The sequence below is a fragment of the Octopus sinensis genome, linkage group LG18 (assembly GCF_006345805.1).
Source record: "Octopus sinensis linkage group LG18, ASM634580v1, whole genome shotgun sequence".
NCBI lineage: Eukaryota > Metazoa > Mollusca > Cephalopoda > Octopoda > Octopodidae > Octopus > Octopus sinensis.
In genome coordinates this window covers 23,378,816-23,400,023 of record NC_043014.1, presented here as the reverse complement: position 1 = coordinate 23,400,023, position 21,208 = coordinate 23,378,816, and the positions used below count along the sequence as shown (strand labels likewise).

Here is a 21,208-nt window from a genome sequence, read left to right as displayed (position 1 = left end):
TATATATATATATATATATATATATATATATATATATATAAATATATATATAAATATATATATATATAAAAGTTAATATTTAAGTGTTATGTATGATCCTGGTAGTACGCTGATAAAGCGTGTTCACTGTCTATGGCTATCTGGTGTCATCCACAGTAATTACACAATTGTTGCTGGATCCACCTCAGGAAATCTTCAGTGTACGTTGCATATAAAACAAAGGATAGAGACGAAAAATGGACAGTTTAGTAACAGTCTCACTCTTCACTTTATCTGCTTTTTCTCTCCTTTTTCCTTCTCTCTTTCCCGTCAACTAATCATGTGAAAGTGTTACAGTTACATTCCCTCTACCTCATGTCATAGATGCTTCTCTCTCTCCTTTTTCTCTAATCACGTGAAAGTGTAACCAATGGGTTAAGTGATGCAACGACAAGAAAAATTATTATAAAATGGGTGCAGATATATATTCATATTTATATTCATTTATACTTGTGTGTTGGATGATGTAGTGTCATTTATGTAACTAACACAGATTATGAAACAGCTGTCAAATAATGGAATAAACATGGATTCTTCATGACAACAATGCACCCTTTCACCAAGTTCTCCTCATATGTGAGTTTCTCACCAAAAACAACATGGCATCACTTCTGTACCTGCCCTATTTGCCAAGTTTAGCACCTGTGGATTTCCATATCTTCCCCAAGATGAAAATGCAGCTCAAAGGTCGCTGTTTTAACACCATTGTCAAGATCAAGAGCGAATTGCAGAAGGTCCTCAACCTGCTTACAGAAAACGACTTTCAGGTCAGATTCCAAAAGTGGCAAGAATGCTAGGACTGGTGTATTATTGTTCAAAGTGACTATTCCAAAGGAGATGATGTTAAAACTGAGGAAAATAAGTTATTATTTTATTAAACATAACTAGTCCAGGAACTTTCTGATACCACCTCATATATACATATATACATATATAAATATAAATATATATATATATATACACACACACACACACATATCATCATCATTTAATGCCTGTCTTCTATGACAGGAGCCAGCCAGGTAGAAGACTACTCCAAGCTACTGTGTGTGTTTTGGCAGGGTTTTTACAGCTGGATGCCCTTTCTAACACCAACCACTCTGCAGAGTGGACTGAGTGCTTTTTACATGGCACCATTATAGGTAAGGTCAGTAACATTATATATATATATATATATGGTGTCATAAAAAACACCCAGTACACTCTGTAAAGTGGTTAGCATTAGGAAGGGCATCCAGGTGTAAAAACCATGTTAAAAATAGGTAATGGAGCCTAGTACAGCTCCTGGCCATACCAGTTCCTGTCAAACCATCCAACCCAAGTCAGTATGGAAAACAGATGTTAAATGATGATGACACACACACACAAGTATGTAAGTGTATCAATTTTCCGAGCTAGGATAGGTTACATGAGCGTATATTATTGAAGCATTGTTTTACAGCTGGCTGCTCATCTTGTCACTAACCTATACCTGCTTTCCAATTAAGGGGTTTCTTATTCCATATGTGATCAAAATCATGGACCTAGTGGATGATTTATTGAGAGGGAAATTGACGACAATGCTACTGTTTATAGCTCGGTAGTTTTCACATGTAAACAACACACACACACACACACATGCATACATATATAAACATATACGAATAAGTGAATGTGTGCATGCATCATTTATCTTTTACTTGTTTCAGTCATTAGACTGCAGTCATGCTGGGGCACTACTTTGAATACTTTTTACTTCAGAATTTAGTTTTTTTAAGCCTGGTACTTATTCTATCTCTCTGTTTTGCTGAACTTCTAAATTTTGGGGATATAAACACACCAACACCAGTTGTCAAGTGTGGTGGGGAACAAGCATAGATACATACAGATACACATGATGGCCTTCTTTCAGTTTCTATCTACCAAATCCACTCACAAGCCTTTGGTCAGCCCAAGGCTATAGTAGAAGACACTTGGCCAAGGTGCCATGCAGTAGGACTGAACCAGGAACCATGTGGTTGGAAAGCAAGCCTCATTTAATAAATATACATTTAAATGTGAAATTAAGATTATAATTTTAAAGCCAGTTAAAGAATTAAAGCACAGCATTTAATAATGGGGTGACTCAGTACTGTGGGTAGAGTGAAATTTATAGTAAAATTTAAGTTGATTTCAAATTTTTCCTATCAGCATATCCAACTAGTTTGGTGGAATAAGCCAATTGTATAACACACACTATATACATATATATATATGCACACATGCACACTCATAAATAAGTAACTTACAGACACACAAGGCCAGCAATACAACTACCAACAATCAGCCAATGGGCAAGCTAGCCTCTAGCTAAGCACCCCACTTCCCAATATTCTAATATAAAATTTCTAGATTAATCTGCAAGGCAAACTACATTAATATATATATAACTCAGCTGGCTGTAATCAAATGGTGGGATGGGGTGACACAGAGACTGGTATGGTGAATAGAGTAGAGGTGGTGGTGGTGTTGGAAACTAGGCCTCAGGACTTAAGAAATCAGATACTGTTGACTGTAAATAGCAGGGAATGTAAAATATCGCTCCAATGTCTCTAATATGATCTCAGTAATGTAGATCTTTGAAGCTCCTTTATTTAGATTTTCCTTGGAGCTTTACATTATTCTTTGAATGGGTTTTCCTCCCTCACTTATGCACATAAATCTCTATCATTACTCTCTCACTTGCAGGCACAAACTCACACACATTCACTCTCTCTTTCTCCTCCTACTCCTCACCAACAAACTCTTCACCGCCAATTAACATCATTAACTTTCTCATCTGTCTCTATAGCTCTAAAGTTAAGAAGTTCCTTTCACAAGCCTTAATATAACAGGGTTCAATCCCACTGCACAGTCCCATATTGCCCTAGGCAATACAGGAGTTGTTTTGGTAGATGGAAACTGTGCAGTCTTTTTTATCATCCAGTATTGTTCCCTATCTATTATCTTGACTTTGTTATACAAGGATTAATAACTTCCATTTCCCCACTGATGAATGAACCAACCACACTTGAATTTTTCATTTATAATACAGAACAATTGAGAAGATCTGTGGCCCATCAGGACAATGTTCAAAAGCTGATCTACTTTTTAGGGATGAAACCTCCATGAGAGGAGATTATGACCAACAACTGTGGGTATGTCATCTTATGCAGTTGTGACAGTGAATAGATGAGACTAGCTGTTGTCTAGAAATAAGGCTACAGGAATATTAGCCTGTTAGAAATAACAGCTAATTCAGAATAAACTGAATGCTAAAGAGTTAAAAAGGAAATATACATACTGCATCTAGAACTACACTATATTGTGTATGAAAGATGGTTGACCATGGCAGGGCAGCCTATATATAGTTACATGACCTGCTAGAAATTGCAACCAAATTTCTCTAAAATTCAAAATAACTAGCATTCCATTGGCTATGATGATGAGAGTTCCAGTTGTTCTGATCAATGGAACAGCCTGCTCATGAAATTAACATACAAGTGGCTGATCACTCCACAGACATGTGTACTCTTAACATACTTCTCATGGAGATTCAGCATCACACAAAATGTGACAAGGCTAGCCCTTTGAAATATAGGTACAACTCATTTTTGCCAGCTGAATGGATGAGAGCAACATGGAATAAAGTGTCTTGCTCAAGGACACAACACGCCTCTGGGAGTTGAACTTAAAACCTTAAGATCATGAGCCAAATACCCTAACCACTAAGCCATGTGCCTTCACTCCCTAAGTTCACAGCCAATAAAGAAGCTTTATATGATTACACAGCCAGCTAAATGTAGCAGCCAAACTCTCTCAAATCACACCTTAAACAAGAACAGGAAAGACACACTGGACAATATCCTGCATAGTCATAGCTGGTATGAATTTGGTCATTGGTTTACCCAGTTATGACTGATTTCAACAAAATACCACCACCACCACCGCCACCATCACTGCTGCCACCGCCAATACTGCCATCACTACCAATATCACTACTACCACCATACTGTGTCACATGCATAGCCACAACCCTATCAAACACACCACTATTAACTAATCATACCAAATCATACTACTGTCCAAGTTGCTTCACAGCTGAGATATTTCACAGTACTAAGGCATAGACTTGCAAATTAAAAAACAAAAAATAACTATAAATGTAAACAAACTAATGTTTGTTTTAGAAATGTATTGTAAGATACAGATAAGGTAATAATTGATTTTCAAATGCAGAAACACTGATAGAGCAGTAGAGACAGGTTGGATATTTTATCCTGTCTCTGCTGTTCTATCAGTGTTTCTGCATTTGAAAATCAATTATTACCTTATCTGTCTGTATCTTAAAATATAACTATATATAAACACTGAAACAAGAACAAGAAGGAAGAAACTACAGGAATGAGGATGAAAGGCTGGGGAAAACATAAACACAGACATACAACAGCTACATTGGTAAAGTTATTTCTATGCAGTGTTTACCAACAGCTAATTTATGTGTGCTTATACATTCATGTGTGTGTGTGTGTGTGCGTGCATGTACTTGTGGTGATGGTGAAGATAGGGTGAGTTTACTTTTTACAGATATTTATGCAGATATATGATTGTGTGCATAAATATCTGTAAAAAGTAAACTCACCCTATCTTCACCATCACCACAAGTACATGCAAGTGTGTGCACATATATATGTATATTGTGTACACACACACACACACACACACACACACACACATACATTATATATATATATATATATACACACATCACACACATACTGATGCATATACATGCATACACATAAATGCACGAGTTTATATGTATGTGTGTTTGTTGATGCTGATAGAAGTAATAGGAAGTAGTGGTGGTGAATGTACATGTTTCATGCAATAACAGCGCGTCTACACACATACATGCAAACACATTTTTATGAGTGTAAGTTAGGTGCATATCATCTATGTGTGTGTGGGTGTAACTTCAATACTTAATCAGTTAAAAGATCTCTTATATCAGTATAACCTAATCAGGGTTGTATGGTGTCAAGCAGCTAGCTCTTTAGTGTTCTGGAGCCAATTTCAAGAGAACCTTTTCGTCACTGGCATTTAGTTTGGTTATATACAAAGTGTACCCAATGACCCTAGCTAGTCCAGATGGTTGACACCTCTAACTTGCAATATCAGTATTCAAGTACTAAAAATTTTGTTTCTTCTTTGCTTACATATAAGGGCAAATATCAGCTAAAGAATGACTTGATAATATTATTACTGAAGATATGGGCAAAAATGCAATGGCTCTTAACTGGTACAAGGTGCAGGTATGGGTATGTATAAAATGGTTCCAGGTTCAGTCCCACTGTGTGGCACATTGGGAAAATGTCTTCTACTATAGCCTCAGGCTGACCAAAGTCTTGTAAGTGGATTTGGTACATGGAAAATGAAAGAAGTCTGTTGTATATATATATATGTGTGTGTGTGTGTGTGTGTTTGTCCCCTGCTACTACTTGACAACCAGTGTTGGTGTGTTTACATCCCTGTAACTTAGTTGTTCAACAAAAGGGACCAATAGAATAAGTACCAAGCTTAAAAAGAAAATAAGCACTGGGGTCTATTAGTTTGACTAAAATTTCTCAAGGTGGAGCTCCAAGATGGCCACAGTCTAATGACTGAAACAAGTAAAAGGTAAAAGATAAAAGGCCATAAATTTGTAGGGAAAGATAACTGCAATTGCTCAAATTCCCTCTCCACATTCTTAGTATATTACTGGTATTTGTGATTTTAAGAGTACTCAGGCATAGATTAGAACTAACTTTGCAGAAATATGATTAAAGCTATAACAGACAACGATCAACTTATCTTTGTTTTTAGAAGTATCTAACACTATATCATTCAACCATGGTAGTGGTTGAATATATTCTTAAGTCCACCATTTTATCAATCGCAGCAGCTTCCAAGCTTCACCATTAATTCAGTTCTCAACTAAATTGCAAACAGTTAATTGTTTTAAAGAGGACCCTCTTCAGCTACACTTTGGCATAAATAGTTTGAGATTTGGTTCAGTAGAAAAAAAGTTACGTCAAAATATCTGTGACCTCAAGGGTGGCAGTAAGGCAGAGATTTATCTTCAATTAACATAAATTTTTAAATTTTAAATTAAAAGTATACTTTTCTTAGGCTTAAATTATAGAAAAATGCATGAGGAATTCTGAATTGCTAGTCACATTGAACAAAAATGAGTAGAAAAAGAGTTATGAGGTAAACTGTTATGAAATTTAATGTCAGTAAGTAAGGGAGTAACGCTTAAGCAATAAGAATAAAGAATATATTTCTAAAATGAATGTTTACATTCTAAGTCGGCGAGCTGGCAGAAGCGTTAGCGCACCAGGCGAAATGCTTAAAAGGTCAACTTTAATGTACAGATTATTTAATTAATTTTTTAAAACTAAACACTTTCAAACTTCCGATACTGGTAGACTGTGTCACGTAGAACAGGATTTACTCTTAATGTTTTTGACAAAATTTTGTATTTTAGAAATTATTTCATCAGAAGTTACAGAGTGACAATGGGCAAATTCATGTTTGATAAGTACCAATACATGAAACTCTCAGCTTTTGACTTACTCTCTAACTTCTGCTGATGATATATATACACACATATATGTGTAAAAAAATCTCATCATGCAATTGAACCAATGAAAGAGCTTCTACTGGTCGCTCGACATGCTAAAAATAGCAGCCGAAGTATCCCCCTACCTAAATCACATGGCTATTGTATGTAATATCCTAGATTTATCCCTAAAAAAACGGTTTGCTGAAGACTGGAATGTCTTTGATAATAGGTTTGCAGAATCAGGGTTGATTTGAGGCTAAATAACAACAACATTATGGTAAATTTCTAGATTAACACCCACACGATTTTCACTAAGTGATCTAATTTTTTGCGTGGAATCAAGTACCCTGATCTCCACCAATCTTGGAATCATTGGAAATTTTTTTTGTCATTGAATGAATTCCTGTGACCTCCTAATATTGCAAAATTAGGTTACTGAAGATGAGCCTGGTAACTGATGGTTTTGGGGTCTTGTTGTTTGTAACTTTTGGTGAGCCTTGGTGTAACCAACAATATGGTAAAAATCCCTGCCATTAATTTGGCGTAGATGGGTAATATCAAATAATTCAATCAAAACATATATTGAAATTAAACATGAAAAAAATTGAAATATTATCATCACTTAAATGGAAAAATTGAAATATTATCTTTCAGTATTTTATAAGGTAAAATCTTAAATTATTAATTGACTCATTATTGATTATCTTATAACAGCAACATCTGAAAAAGTCATGGATTACATGGAAAAATGCGAGCATGAGAAATAATATTCTTAAGATTATAAATGTGGAAAAGTACAGGACAAGTTATTACACCTGTAAAAGTATAGGACAAGCTATTTCTTCTAGTAAAGAATAAGAAACTTTTTACTTAAAGTATTGCAGCTAAAATTAAAATTTGAATATTAAAACTTATTTTATCATAGTTTACAAATAACACTATATTTATTTAAGTAGAATTTGGCTAATTTACTACCTTAAATACAGAAAAAAGAGACTAATTAGACAAACTTACAAATTAGCTGGACAGTTTTGTACAATAAATTTTAAAAATGAGAACTGTAAAAGTGATAAATTAGAAGAACTGGCATTCTTTGCTGCAATATTTTAAGTAAAAAGTTACTTATTCTTTACTTGTCCTATACTTTTACAGGTGTAATAACTTGTCCTGTACTTTTCCAGGTTTGTAATCTTAAGAATATTATTTTTCATGCTCGCATCTTTCCATGTAATTTTAAAATGTGCCTTCTCTTGTAAATGGCAGAGTGTGGTTTGAGGTAATTTGGTAGCTATTTCTAACTGGTCGAGCAGCTATGTAGATGCTCTTCCCTTAAGAGAGTCCTTCATTTTATTTATGGATGCTGTGGGATCTTTGGCAGAGTAACAAGGAAGCATTACATGAATCCCTTATATATAAACATAGTCAGCAAGCCTTGGCCTGTTAGGAAGATTCAGTGAATAACCTCTGACATGTAGGTGGTTAATAATCTTGATATAATAATGCAGAGAGGGTATAAAAGAAAGGTAATGAACAAAAAATCTTAGCCATCTGTTTGAATGATAGACAATATATCTTGATAACTTGTTGATTTCAAACAACTGTTGATTGTTTCAGATTATTAACCTATTTTATCATTTTTGCAAAGTAAAGAGGATTTCAATAAATCAAGTATATCTTTCTCTGCCTTTGTTTTCCAGATTCATGCTGCTGGCTGCTTTGAGTTATTTTCCTCAGTTTATTTTTGCTTCATATATATATATATATATATATATATATATATATATACATACACAATTCAATTAGAGGTTAAATTAGCTTCATTAAGGGATAGTAACATCCAATGAATTACTGGTTCATTACCTAACATATGTAAATAATAATAATATTTATAAAATAATAGGTCCATAAATAACTCATGGTTTATAATCATTCAAGGCCTCGATGTCAACAAGGGTCACGGCCCTGACGGCATACACCCACGGGTTATCAAAGCGTTGGCTCCGGTCATCTGCGAGCCCTTAACACGACTATTCAATATGTCATTGGCGACGGGTGTTATACCTGCAGACTGGAGAACAGCGATAATCTGCCCAATTTTCAAGGGAGCCGCGAAGACCCGCTTAACTACCGACCGGTTTCCCTTACATCAATAATCAGCAAGATGTTCGAAACCATCCTTAAGAAAAGTATGATGCTCCACCTCCTAAACACAGCCTCTATCTCTGATTCCCAACACGGCTTCGTGCCGAAGAGATCATGCTTGACTAACTTACTAGTAATGGAAGAATTGGTGACGCGCATCCTCGATGATAGTGATGCTGTTGACATCGTTTTATTGGACTTTGCCAAAGCTTTTGACTCGGTAAACCACCGCCTATTACTTGTCACGCTTCAAGCATATAGTTTCCATCCGGATATTGTATGATGGGTTGGTGTCTTCCTCTCAGATCGCTCCTTCCAAGTCCAAGTTAATGGTTCGCGGTCCGACGTCTCCAATGTGATCAGTGGCGTGCCTCAAGGTTCAGTGCTTGGGCCCTTGTTGTTTTTAGTCTTCATAAATGACTTGCCCGACGACCTCACGCAACACGCCCTTCTATTTACCGATGATATCAAACTGGTCGCTCCTCGCGGTAATATAGAGGATCTTCGTCGATGCCTCCACCAAATTTGGAAGTGGTCTAACGATTGGGACCTGTGTCTGAACGTGTCAAAGTGCTGTCATCTGCCTGTCGGCTCTACTCCTGCAACTCAACTTGATTTCGAGCCGGGTCGTCTGCTGCTGGAGAGGACCGATCAGGTAAAGGACCTGGGTATCTTGGTGGATTCCTCCTTTTCGCCTTCGGCACAGTGCGTCCATGCTGCAAACAAAGCACGCGGAATTCTGTTCTTGATTCAACGGTCATTCGGAATGCTCACAGCAGCCATATTCCTACCACTCTATGTCACGCTGGTGAGACCCATATTGGAGTATGGGATTCAAGCCTCTTCTCCTTATCTCCTCAAAGACATACAGCATCTCGAAAGAGTCCAGAAGCTGGCTACCCGCATGGTTCATGGTCTCAAAAATTTGTTCTACGAAGTAAGGCTGAGGACGCTCGACCTTTATTCTCTTGAAAAACGCCGCCGCCGTGGTGATCTCATTCTCGCCCACAACATCATAAGCGGAAAGTGTAACCTCTCGAAAGAGCTGTTCTTCATTCCTGCTCCAGAGCGTCGGCTGCGGGGTCATTCCGAAAAGCTCTACCTGCGACGATTTCATCTCAATTGAAGGAGAGGAGCTTTCTCCGTCCGGGTTGCGGATCCGTGGAACAAGCTGCCAGACGAGATGGTGAAGATGCCGATGACCGCTTTGTTCAAAGCCTCCCTGGACCTCAAGTGGCCTGAACTCTTTACATAAACACCACCCTGTACTTAACTCCATGTCCCCCTACATGGCCTTGCTATGAGCCAAATTAACTAACTAACTAACTAAAAGAAATTTAAGAAAATGGAGATATAACATTTAATAAAAGTTTATTATCTTAAAAAAATCCAACAGTCTCTTACAGCTGTTTCAATTAAACCTAAAGATTAAAATAGTAATTATTAAATCATTATATTAGGCAAAATCTCACCAGAGGGGTAGAATTTCTGATGAGATTTTGCCTAATATAATGATTTAATAATTGCAATTTTAATCTTTAGGTTTAATCGAAACAGCTGTAAGAGACTATGTTGGATTTTAGCAGATGATAAATTTTTATTAAATGCTATATCTCCATTTTCTTAATTTTCTTTTGAATGATTATATATATAACTTTCATAGGTTTCGACCAGTATAGCCCCAGGCCATGTCTATGTTTGTTTTCATGTTCAGTTATAATAAAAGCAATTTTACATTAATCTGATGGGTTATTCTTTACTTTTACAGAGTACAAAATTTATTTTTCTTATACAAGAATGCTGTTGACACAAAATTTTGTCTTTGAAATTTAGGCAGTCCAATGATGGCTTAGCTGCCTGAAGCTTTTGAAGTCACTGTCAACAATATTCTTGTATAAGAATAGATATGTGTGTGTGTGTGTGTGTGTATCTTTTGCTGTTATATAATAATGAAGGAAATCAATATTAACAAGAAACTAAATTATCAGAGTTTCTCCATTGTGATTGTCACTGTCAGAAATGCACTGACCAGTGGTCATCTCTTTGGTCACGTATAACTAAAGATGTTATTGTTTACCAACTGTGCTACAAAATAGATAATTGAAGATGAACAGCTGGCTGGATGTTTAAAGATGCAAACATGTCCAAGTACAAGTGAGCTAAGGAAGTAACAAAGCATCAAAGATCTTGTCTGATGTAAGTAGCAGAGAGAAAACTGTGTTCACAAGAGAACATGTAAGGGGAATGGATAAAACAGGATGGAAGATGGAAGTGTTAAGTTGGCTGTGAAATGAAGCTATGAGGGGAGTAGATTGTCAAGAAAAATCCAGGACAAAATGATTGAACAGGACCTTTAAATGCTACCTCTCCCCACACAAATGAAAAAATCAAAATGCATTTTAAGGCCTCCATGTATCTCATAAGACCATGGTTCCACACTAGGAATGATTCTAAGATATATACCAAACCAATTTTTTTTCTAGTTATGGTAGACCAGCAATTGCCAATGCATATATGTCTATGACATAGATGTCCAGAAGAGGCAAGAGCCAAAACAACTGAGCACCAGTGCCATTGGAGACATTATTATTAAAATGCAGGGTCCTAGGAGAGATGCCACAAGGTATCCTGTCCAATATTCTAATAATTCAACCAATCTGCCATCATGGACTGCTATTTTATTTACCAACATCTTAACAGAAGCAGGATTTGAGCTTAGAGCATTGAGAATTGGAACAAATATTGCCAGGTAGTCTATCTAATCTCCAACCTACAGCCAATTTAACTGCTTTAAAAAGGTACATTACAAACCACTAGCAATAGCTATAGGGGGACAGAAGGGGTGGTACTTTTACGGGGATGCCACAACTTTTGGGTCTGCTGTAGGCAATATGTATTTTTTGTGGGGGGGCCTGGGGCGGCAAACTGAAAGGCCGCCTTAGGAAGGACACACTCTAGCTACGCTAGTGTTACAGACACTAGTGAGGAAAGAACTGTTATCACGATGACAATGATCTTGGGAGCCAATGAGGCAAACATTAGCTATTAGTCAAAATTGGGTTTGTTAGTCTATAAATTTACAAGTAACATACTTTTTCTAAAGCCAGTCGTATGTCTCTTCTAAAAGGGATTTTTTAAATTCTCTTGATAGAGCTTGGTAATCTTGGCCATTGATCTTTTAGGATTCCTTTGCTCAGCATCAATGTAAGAAGTACCTTTGGCTCAGTTGAGCTCCTCAGCTACCTCTTCACAATTCATCATACTGTAGTCCCATGACTTTGCTGTATCTCTGGCAGTATGATTGAATGGGTGCTATGCCTTGTCAAGGGGCAGCCCATAATTATGCTGTGAAATATCAAAATACCTAAATACCTGACTATAAGGGATAGAGAGTATATAATTTGCCTGCTTGTTATTTGTCAAAAACTTGTTTACTGAGATGATGTAGTGTTTTATAATTAATGAGACTTAAAGACTAACAGTGGAAGTGCCAGTGGGTGGAATGTATTAATTAGGATTACTAGTGATAGATATTGGAATAATTAAATGGAATAAGTGACAGTGGAGAGTGCATGAATGTGCTTCAAGTACTGATTTTACTGCAAGTCCAATAATTCCAAGTTAAATACAATATAAATAGATACTCATATATGTGCATGCATGTCAATATTTACATGGTGATTTCCTATACTTGAGAAGACATGTCAAGCTAAGTAAAACTGTGGCTGTCCATGCATACAGGCATGTCCTTTATGACCCATGCTGGTGCCACGCAAAAAGCACTCATGCTGGCATCACATAACAAACACCGATGCCAGTGCCATGTAAAAGTGCTCACGCTGGTGCCACATAGAAAGCTCTTGCCAGTACCACATAAAATCACTTGTGCTGGCACAATGTAACAAGCACTCATGCTAGCATCACATAAAAGCACCCGTGCTGGTGCCACATAAAAAGCACCCAGCACACTTTGTGAAGTGGTTGGTGTTAGGAAGGACATCCAGTCATAGAAACAATCCCCAAACAGACAAATGGAGCCTGGGCCAGCTCCTGTCAGACCCTCCTGCATAGGTTCGACCCATGCCTGCATGGAAAATGGATGTTAAATGATAATGATGTTTGGGTTCAGGTATGGATAATTAAGCAGTTTGCTTCATAATCAAGAAGTCCCACTGCATAGCACTTTAGTCAAGTGTCTTTTATTAAGGAATCAAGCAAACTGGTCAGCAAAGTAAGGTAGACAGCACTGTGAGGAAAGTTGTAAGATGAAGTCACTATAACTCAGAGGATCCAACTGTGTCATGCTGATTCAACCAAATTGTGTTAAGGGTACAAATATCTCTGGAATATTCAACCACTATAATTCAGTGACTAGGTAGGTATATGTAGATTGAATAATTGAAATAATCATTGTCAAAAGTGAAGCAATGCTTTACATGTTTTAGCAAACTGCTGTGAAAGTAGAGAGAAATGAAATGGCTGACAGTTAGGAATGAGAGCCAGATATTATATGTTGATGGTGGTGGTGGTATTGCTGCTGGTGATGGAAGAATGTGATATTAACTGAATACAGGAGCAGTGTGGAAGGGAAAGGAAAATATGAAGTAGCAGGGGTAGAGAGAAAAAGAGAGAAGGATATATATATATATATATATATATATATATAGAGAGAGAGAGAGAGAATGTAGATGCCATCTGGACAATATGTAAATGACAACACAAAAATGCAATCATTTCTACTCCAGTCTACCCATTACTACCACTTTTGCCACTGAGAATACCATCACTACCACCCTTTTCAAACATTCCAATAAGGCTAGAAGGTCATAGAATGGCTACAAAACTACTCATCAGGGTTGACCTGGGGCTTAACAACATTTTCACTCCTATTACCCCAAATCATTACCATTAACTCCGCTACCACCCTTTTCAACAAGCCAATAAGGTTGGAAGGTCATTAGGGTTGACCTGGGGCTAAACAATATTTTCACTCGATTACTATTAGTGCTGTAGCTGCCGCCGCCGCCACCATCTCCACCTTTATCACTATTATCATCACCACTGCTGTTAACACCACTATTTCCACAACTAATGTCACCACTATCATCATCACTGCTACCATTCCCACCATCATTAGCAATAACAGGCACCATTCCAATATAAACAACAAAAAGTTTACAAGGATGTGTGATGTGTAGTGTATGTAAATCAGAGATATTGGCTGAAGATAAGCAGCTGCAATGCAGGAGTATAAAGATAGTATTTGTCTGAATCTATATTTGAAAATCCCGGTTAATGATATCATCTTTCAGAAAAACTAACATCTGAATTCACAAATATTTCAGAGCAATCATGAAGCCATATGATGATGATGGCAGTTCATTGTGGTGATGGAGAAGGTAATGCTTGGCATAGCCAGTAAAGGTGCCGATGTTGTCATTGTTTATTCAAAGATCACCTGCGATTGAGTAGACCAATGACTAAAGGAATTCTGATAGTGACCATCCTGTTCATTTCTATTATTTAAGGTGCCCAAGATCACATTATCCAATGTCTCCTTTTCTAAGATAGTGGAGAATGACTTGAGGGGGCATTTAGCTGTTATTTCTAGCAGGCTGAGTAATCATGTAGAGCAGTGGTTCTCAACTATTTTTTACCTATAGACCCCTTTAACTATCATTTTATTTAAAATATTGACCACTAAATATATGTCTAACTGTCTCTGATGATTTTTCACATAATCTACACATAGGTGACGCTGTTATCTTAGCAATACTACACTTGATTGAGTTGGTTCATAAAGCTTGTTCTCGAGCAGCAAGAATCAGTCCTTTCATCTTCTTTAAAAGAATAACTAGGTTGTAACCATCTCTAGGATTCTCCATCGGCTTCAGCCATTGTTTGTTGGAATAACTCTCCATGTAGGACTTTCTCTTTCCAGTTGATGATCTTTTCTCCATTAGTTCTCATATTGAGGGTCTCACCATTCACTGATCACCTCACTCAGTGCAGCCTTCATTCTTTCATCACTATTCCTCAGATAGGCATACAAAGATTTGATCTCTATAAAACTCACCTCTATTCCAACAAATCCTCTTCCACTTGGTAAATAAAGCCTTGTTACATTACTTCTGGTATGAAGGCACCCATGTGTAACCGTTATCTTGCTAGTTATTCTTTCCATGTTAACCAGTTCTTCCATTCCACAGCTCCTGCACAATAACACACTATACCTACAGCCAAAGCAGTGATGCCTCTAATGAGGTTTCTTCCATTCAGCTTGGATCTGCATAGCTTTTAACTCTTCTGGAATATTCAGAAGAAATGTTCATCACCTGGCCTAATTTAAAACATCAAGATACTCATAATCCTCTTTGTTCACTTCTCTTATGTGATCATCATCTGGAAGTTGTACTCCACTGCAGTCTATTTTTTCCCCTCTCTTCAGTTTAATAGCAATACGTTTAATAGCACTGCATTTTAAAAATTATTATTGTTGTTTTTGTTATTATCATCAAGGTGGTGAGCTGGCAGAATTGTTAGCAAGCCAAGCAAAATGTTAAGCAGCATTTTGTCTGTCATTATGTTCTGAGTTCAAATTCCACTAAGGTTGACTTTGCTTTTCATCCTTTCAGCATTGGGGTTGATGTAATCGACTTAACTCCACCCCTTCCCCTGAATTTGTTGGCCTTGTGCCCAAAATTTGAAATCATTGTTTTAATTATCATTATTATCAAGGTGATTAAGCTGGCAGTATTGTAAAGGCATTGGAAAAAAATGTCTTGTGACATTTGTTTTGGCTCTTCATTTTAAGTTCAAAAACCGCTGAGGTCAACTTTGCCGTTCATCCTTTTTGAATTGATAATATGAAGTACCATCCAAGTGCTAGGGCCACTTTAATCTACTACTTCCACTGTCCTTGAAATGTGTCACCTTGTTTTTATACGAGAAAACATTATCATTAATATTTAACTCCTAGTTTTAACTTAGCCTTTCATCTTTGCAAGATCAATTAAGTAGCATTTACAAATTGAGTAGAATTTGATCAACAGTTCCCATCTTCCAAAATTCATAGCCCTGTACTTATTTGAAAAGTCTGATAGCAAATAATGAAGTAACCATCATTATTATCATCATCTTTCCATCTTCTATATCAGATATATAATTTATATGCATCAGGTTTTTACTCCTTCTGAATACACACGAACACAAACACATAGAAATACAAATACATAGATAAAAACATATGTATGCATTCACACAAACATCTTTATTGAGTTCTCAGCTTCCAGTTTAAACAGTCTGTTTATAATTTCTTAAACAACTATTAAGGTTATGGGAGGGCACTGAAATGGCTTTGCCAATTCTCTATTTTTATTTCAAATTGAAAACTGCACTGATATTAACCTAAGTTACACATAGAAGCACATTTACTTGCAAGTCTCTAAATTTTGAAACTTTAATTATTATTGCAGTTTATGAATTCCGTTTTATTCTCTAAAAGTTTTTTTTCACTGTTACTCTGTCTTGTATGTGTTATATTCTGTTTTTTTTTTTAATATTTCAGTTGTGCTAAGGCAGAGACTGGCAGAATCATTGGCATGCTGGGTAAAATCCTTAATAGCATTTCACCCATCTTTACGTTTGGAGTTCAAATTCTGCAGAAGTTGACTTTGCCTTCCATCCTTTCAGTGGGATTGATAAAATAAGTATCAGTCAAATACGGGGGTTAGTGCAATCAATTTATTCTCTCCCCTGAAATTGCTGGATTTGTGCCAAAATGTGAAACTAATATTTCAGTTGTGCTATACCCACAAGTTCTATTTATCTATTCCCCTCAAAGAAAGAAACTCTTAAATAGGTACAGATGTGGCAGTGTGGTAAGAAGCTTGCTTCTCAACCACATGGCTCTGGGTTCAGTCTCACTATGTCGCACCTTGGGTGAGTATTTTCTACTATAGCCCCAGGTTGACCAAAGCCTTGTGAATGGATTTATTAGATGAAAACTGAAAGAAGCCCATTGTATATGTGTGTGCGTGCATTTGTCTTTGTAGCTGTCTTTGCCCCCCATCACAGCTTGACAACTGGTGTTGGCGTGTTTGTGTCACTGTAAATTAGCAGTTAAGCAAAAGAGATTGATAGAATAAGTACCAGGCTTAGCAAAAATATAAGTCCAGGATTGATCTGTTTGACTGAAACTCTTCAAGGTAGAGTCAAATGACTGAAACAGGATTAAAGCTATATACCAAGCAATATGCCCTGCACATGTGTAATGCAGTGTACTGTTGAGGAAAAAGCAAACAAAAAAAAAAACCCTCCAAAACTTCTAGATACCAGTGAAGGGATTCTGTAAATTCCTTCCATACATTACAACACATCTTGGCTACTTATGCACTGAAGTTTACCGCTTTCTTCTTTTTTTCTCCCCCTATTTTTTGACACCACACCCTTCGGAATATCTCCTCTCCCTCCATGCTTCAATAAGCATTGCTTTGCTGAATTAAATTTCCCCCTCACTCTCTATCTTCTTTTTTCTATTCCTTCTCCCTCAACATTCACCCAATCCTAACCAACACCACCAGCCAGAATACTGTCATCATTGGCAGCTGTTTACCCTCCACCTCAATATCACCCCACATTATATTTACTTTTACCTTCATTTTACTTCCATCCACTTCCAGACATAGTTTCCTTCTTTTTCCTTTTTTTTGTTCTGCAGGAGACTAATCATCCACTTCCACCCCTCTCCCCCCTGGAGACACACCCTCCACTCCTCCCTCACTAATTATGGCAAATATAAATAACAAATTAGTAGTTGAAAAAGCACATTGGTATCACTGAAGCAACAAAACAGTGACAGTGGTAGTGATGATGATGTGGTGTTGTGGGAAGATGATCCCAGATGTTTCACTCTGAAACCCTGCACCACCACCACCACCACTGGGGGCCCCATCACCAAATTCTTCACCAACCCCGTTCCTCCATCACTACCATTAACCATATCCCATTCCACCTATCTGCTTACCCAAACTCTTATTTCCCCCTGGCTCTATTACCACTATTCAACCATTATCATTTCAAAAAGCTGTTCACTATCCTTACACCTATCACCCTCTCTCTTCTCCTCTCCCTAACCTTGCAGCAAAAAAGGCAAGAAATATAATTCAAGCATCACATTTTATTTATTTATTTTTTATATATATGCCATCTTATCCCTTCTCCCCATTTTTTCCTTTTTACCAATCTATGGCGCCATGAAAGTATCGCAACTAATGTGATTAAGGGTGGTACTGGTGGTGGAAAGAGGAGGTGAATAGGAAACTCAATACAACTGTATTTTTGTCGCCTTGCTGTAAGGATTTGGTGTTCATTAAAAAGTACATCCGTTTCCGGATTGAGCTTCCTGTGACTTTTCCTTACATTTTTTTTTGCATAGAGTTGGCTATCTTAAGAAATACCCATGCGGGAATGGTTGCCTCTTGTTGATTTTGTATCTTTCTCCAGGTGTCCATGAAACTTTATTTTTAAAGCACCTCTCCAATAGCTGTGAGCTAGTTCCTGACCTATGTGCAGGTCCAGCTTCACGAAGTTAAACTGATGAAAGATGAAAGAATAACTCCCATTCTTTTCTGGATAGAATGCCAGTTTACCACAGTTTTAACATTTCCTCCAAATCTGGTTGCTGTTTACCATGAATGCACTAACAAGAAGGCTTACACAAATAACAAGAAAAACAGCAGCCAAATCTCCCTGAATTCACAGTCTTCTGTGCTAAACAAAGGAAGGACATAGTGGAAAGTGTAGTCCTACATACACTGAAAACACAGAACACACCTTTGTGCTCCTACCTCAAGATTTGTGCCCTTGTGCTAGTATTAGAAAATCTCATCCTCAGAGCCACATTGTTCCATCATCACATTATTTTGGGTCGAGAGGGGACTTTGCACCATCCACAGATCTGGTCAGTGGCTCTCAGCAGGTTGTCTCGTGAAAATTTTCAGTTGTCTTCCACATAGTGTGAAGCTATATCCCCTTCTATTTCGTCAAATGCTTCAAGTAATATGTCTCTAAATCTCTGTCCATTTGCAGGATCTTTAAGCTTCCAGACCCTTCTCCTCCATGCTGATCATCTTCTAGGCATCAATTTAGCCCTGATTCTGAGGTCGCTAACAACCAGTCTATGTTGTGGGGTACATTCTTCACCTGGGAAGGTTTTGGCATTTATAAGTAGCCATCTTTCCCTTTTTCTGGTGAGGATGTTCTCAATTTGGCTAGTGTGTCTGCCAAAACAGTAGGTGACTAAGTGACTGGCAGGTTTCCTGAAGTTAGTATTGCAAACCATAAGATCATTTGCATTGCAGAACTCCAGCAGCCTGGTTCCCTCTTCATTGTGGGAACCATAACCGTAGCCTCCATGTACGCCATGGAAGCCCCCTGTATGTTATCCAACATGTCCATTGAAGTCACCAGCCACAAAGAGAAGGTCCCTGTCATTCATCAGTGAGGTTGTCTGCAAGAGGGTATCATAAAATTGGTCTTTCTGTCCATCAGGTAGTCCCGGCTCAGCGGGTATAGGCCAAGATAATGGCTGCTAACCCATGATGAAGCACTTATCTAATCTTAAGTATTCTGACTACCTCAATTATCTTATCAATCCATTTCTTCGCAAGAAGTATACCCATGCCCCAGACCCCATCAGTGTTCCCTGCCCAGAAAATCTTGTACCTGTGTTCTTTGTCTGTGAGGAACCTAGCGCCTCTCCACCTCACTTCTTGGAGGCAACACAAATCAACACATCTCCGTTCAAGCATCTCAACATCTCACCAGACCTACCTTTCAGTATGCCAACCGAGGTGTAGGACATGTGGGCCCGTGAGACCCTGGGACAGGGGACAGAAGCGTCATGTATGTGAAAAGAAAGCTCACATTTGGCAAAATTCATAAACAAACAACAGCCTTCAGTTCAACCTGCATACACAATACCATCATATTTATGCACTATATGATCACTACCTTATATAGGAGATAAACTCTAAGTAGGGGTGAGGATGGCATAAAGCCTTTAGAAGTGTTCATGGGAGACAACCATGTGCGCTAGTTTATATAGGGTGGGGGCAGAGGAAGTCTTGGCGAAGCAAGCAGTAATCGAAAGACAGAGACAGAGTGAAGCAGGGAGAGAAAGGGGGTGCTAGAGTGAGGGTGGTCAGAATACGAAGGAGAAAAATATTCTTTTGGGAACTGACGTATGTATGACGCATGTGTACGAACAGCCATGCTATATCGCAGTGAAACATGGGCCATGACTGCTTAGGCTATGCATAAGCTTGTAAGGAATGAAATCAGTATGCTCTGCTGGATGCGTAATGTCAGTGTGCATACTCGACAGAGTGTGAGTACCTTGAGAGAAAAGTTGGACCTAAGAAGTATCAGATGTGGTGTGCAAGAGAGATGACTGCACTGGTATGGTCATGTGGTAAGAATGGATGAGGATAGCTGTGTGAAAAAGTGCCACACCCTAGTGGTTGAGAGAACCTGCGGAAGAGGTAGACCCAAGAAGACCTGGGATGAGGTGGTGAAGCATGACCTTCGAACTTTAGGCCTCACCGAGGCAATGACAAGTGACCGAGACCTTTGGAAATATGCAGTGTGTGAGAAGACCCGGCAAGCCAAGTGAGACCATAACCCATGGCCTATGCCTGGGGTGTTACCAGCCCACTTATACATACCTTTCCTTCATTGGACACTAAACTCTGCTTGAGGCAAGTGAAATTGAAATCAAATTTGATGACTGGCATCCGTGCTACTGGAGCTCTTAAAGCACCAACCGAGTGTGATCGTTGCCTGAGAAGCTGACTACCTTCCATGCCGGTGGCACGTAAAAAGCACCATTTGAGTGTGATTATTACCAGCATCACCTTACTGGCACTTGTGCTGGTGGCACGTGAAAAAATATTCGAGCGAGGTTGTTGCCAGTGCCGCAGGACTGGTTCCTGTGCAGGTGGCACATAAAAATCACCATTTGAGCGTGGCCATTGCCAGTACCACCTGACTGGCCCTCATGCTGGTGGCACGTAAAAGCACCCACTACACTCTCGGAGTGGTTGGCGTTAGGAAGGGCATCCAGCTGTAGAAACTCTGCCAGATCAGATTGGAGCCTGGTGCAGCCATCTGGTTCACCAGTCCTCAGTCAAATTGTCCAACCCATGCCAGCATGGAAAGCGGATGTTAAACGATGATGACGATAGCTCTTTTACCAAATACCATTGATAAACTTCCAGAACTTGTTCATAAAATCAAATTCTCTGCTAGGAAAATTGGTCAACACATAAATGTTACAAAGACAGAGTACAAGTCACTAAACAAAGATGGAAATCTTGTCACACTAGATGATGGAATACTAAATGAAGTTGATTTCCTATATTT

At 38.1% G+C, this 21,208-nt stretch overlaps 1 protein-coding gene across 2 annotated transcripts in view; it reads right to left on the bottom strand.

The window, feature by feature from the left end:
- LOC115221730 (cell adhesion molecule-related/down-regulated by oncogenes) overlaps positions 1-21,208 on the bottom strand; it is a 400,560-nt gene that overhangs the window by 67,016 nt on the left and 312,336 nt on the right. The window lies entirely within an intron of this gene.